The sequence below is a fragment of the Amblyomma americanum genome, chromosome 1 (assembly GCF_052857255.1).
Source record: "Amblyomma americanum isolate KBUSLIRL-KWMA chromosome 1, ASM5285725v1, whole genome shotgun sequence".
NCBI lineage: Eukaryota > Metazoa > Arthropoda > Arachnida > Ixodida > Ixodidae > Amblyomma > Amblyomma americanum.
The window spans coordinates 441,704,407-441,707,395 of record NC_135497.1 but is presented as its reverse complement, the minus strand read 5'-3'; positions in this window follow the sequence as shown (position 1 = coordinate 441,707,395).

Below are 2,989 nucleotides of genomic sequence, written 5' to 3'. Positions count from 1 at the left end.
AGACGTGGACAGTGTGCTGTATTCATGATGGCACGAGAACTTGCGTACAGTGCTTCAGGTAACTGGTGAGTACCTTGGTGCTGTGCTTCTGCTAATGTAGCCAAATTATGTTTTTAATCTAAGAGCGTATCTGAAAACTTAAGCAAAAATTGAGTAGTATTTAGATATTCTTGCACCAGATACCACTGTGAGAATTAGTTATTAATGATGTGTCTCACATGTACCCTTGTCTGCTGAATATAGTCAGCATGGCTTTCGAGCTGAGTGCCTCCGACGTATGAAAAAAAAAATGGCCACTGGGCTGCTCCACAACGCGTGGAGCAGCCCAGTGTAGCACATTCAGGCTTCATGGAGTGGAGAATGAAGGCAGTAAATAATTTAAGAGTAGAAAACACAGCACAAACCACAGGACCAGGAAACTGACAGGACACACCGACCCTGATGACACTCTTTGCATGAAGGGTGTTATAAAGTTGCCTGTCATGTAGAGCAAGATGGAGGTCGCACAGGACGGGTGTTAAATATGAGTTGATGCAGACACCTGTCATTACGTAGTACTCACTGTAGAACTCGAGCAAGAAGCAAAGGTAACAGCTGAGCATGGCCTCTCTTGTGCTTTCCTCTGCAAGCAATCTAGAATTGCACTTAGAAATCTTTTATGCTTTCTCTTGACATATACATCATTGCTGCATGTGGCGAGGAAAAGTACATACCCTTGATGTCAAGTGACAGTGAACTCACAGGGCTGGTAACAGCTCACTGAGGTGTTGTGGTATGTCTACAGGGCACCTCATGAGAACAAAGAGCCCTTGAAGAAATTCTCTCAAAGTTTGTTGCCACATGGACCTCTTCGTAATCAATGACTCTAAAAGGCAAGCCTTCCTTTAGTGTCACAAAAAAAGGCCTAGGACATGAGTCTTTTTGCTTCTCCATTAGTGCCAAAATGTTTGCTAGCGAGATCTTTCGCAGATATATAATTATTTCACAAAATGTCAAGAAGGAGACTGAAGCTGCACCAAGCAGTACCAGTAAAAAACTTATCACAGCTGTTCAAAAAGCAGAAAGACTCATGCCTTCATCCTTATTTTGCATCAGACACATGAGGACACTTCGTCTTTCTGGGTCATCATTTTAAAAAGGTTCACATGGCAACGGCCTTTGGTTAAATTTCTGCCAAGAGCCCTTTTTTTGAAACTTGAGCATCCGTTCCTTGTGAGGCACACTGCAGAGATATTGGAATGCCATAATAAAAAGCGTCATAATCTGCCGCAACGGGCATGCCCGGGGACTTTCACTTCGTCTTGTCTTGCCTATAACAAATTGGATGGACGATAAATTCGGCAAGCGTCTCCCACCTTTTTCAGATGTTACCAATGTTCCTTGCTCGCTAAGTTGTGCATTTAGTACTATGTACAGAAAGGCAGCTGCATTGAATTGCATCTGGCCCCCATCCTGAGCTACTTTCTATTTGCACAAAATGATAAGCAACTGTAAAGACTTTCATGCGCACAGTGCCGCCCGGGAAAGCGCATTTTGTCTGCTTCTTTCTGGACCTGTGGTTTTTACTGTTTACTGTTATGAGAAATGAATTTTGGGCAATAAATTATAACGGGTTGGTTCTCGGTGAATGGCTTTTGAAAGCTTCTACGAAAGCCGATTGTTCAATAGCGGATGGTTGAAATGTATTTGTGAAATTTATATTTGGTGTTGTGTGACCACTAAATGAGGATTTTTTTATGCTTTTCAGATGGATCCGACAGCAATGTGCAGATGTACAATGTGTGTATTTTGCCATGAAAATAAAACGTATGTACTTGTACTCACCCAAACACTTACCACTCTTTCATTCTAAGCTGCATTATTTGTACGTATGCACTACATAATATGCGTAAAGGAAAGCCTTGTACATAATACTTATTTCTTCGGCACCTGGACGGCTATATCTGCAGTGAACATTGCGGGCAGAAGCTATACGAAGACGCATGTTCATGTACTACAGAAAGTACATAATTACAATACAGATAATTTCCGCTCTAGATGAAATGACTTCCGAGTAAACGGAGGACGTATGCATACACATTGCGGAAACTTCAATAAGAACAAAACATAAGCATTCGTTGTGAAAAAACGATTTCAGTCTCGTGCATAGCATGGCGTAACTTTCCGTTACCAAGAATGTGACAGTCGTCATACGGAGTCTCTGTTTCTGACATTTAGTCCGTACCTCATGTTGCGGAAAACCCTCCGGCAACGCATTACCAGCGGGTTTCTCTGTACTGCGGAGCATTTTTTTTTACAGTGTACGATGCGTCGACGTACCGGCTTCAACTTCGCTGCGGCGTCCGCGAAAATCTGATACCGCATCAAGCTTCAGTGGATCACCGTTACTACCGTGTCGTGACCGTCGGCGGCACTCTGTCGCAACTAGGAAACTCATCGCCAGCGGCACCAACATTTGGCTCTATAAATCAAGGCACCGACCATCTACTCGGCAGTGAGCACGGCAGCTGCGTCAAGATGCAGATCACCAACCCTTTCTTGTTCCTCGTCTAGGAGAGGAAATGCTACGACATATCATTTCGTAGTAATAATGTCTGCTTGATACTGCTGCCGTGCCCGCGGTCATTTGTGGATGTACTCTTGTGCATCTGTTTTTCACTGCGATTTCTTCTGTTATTGGGAGGTGACGTTGAATCTAACCCCGGCCCTGGGGACTCTTCGCCTGCCGATCACCTGAAGGCCATTGTGAATGATATTAAAGAAATCAAGGCGGAGAAAACTGTCACTAACCAGAAACTAAGCGCATTTGACAAGAAACTTGAAAAATTAACTGGGCTGAAAAACAAGTATCGGCTTGCACAAAGAGAGTAGCTGAGCACGAGAAAAAGCTTGCATCTATGACAAAAAAAAATTGATGAACTGGAAAATAGAAATCGTCGTTCTAACATCATTGTGTACGGCATTGAAGAAGCTGCGATTGAAACTACTG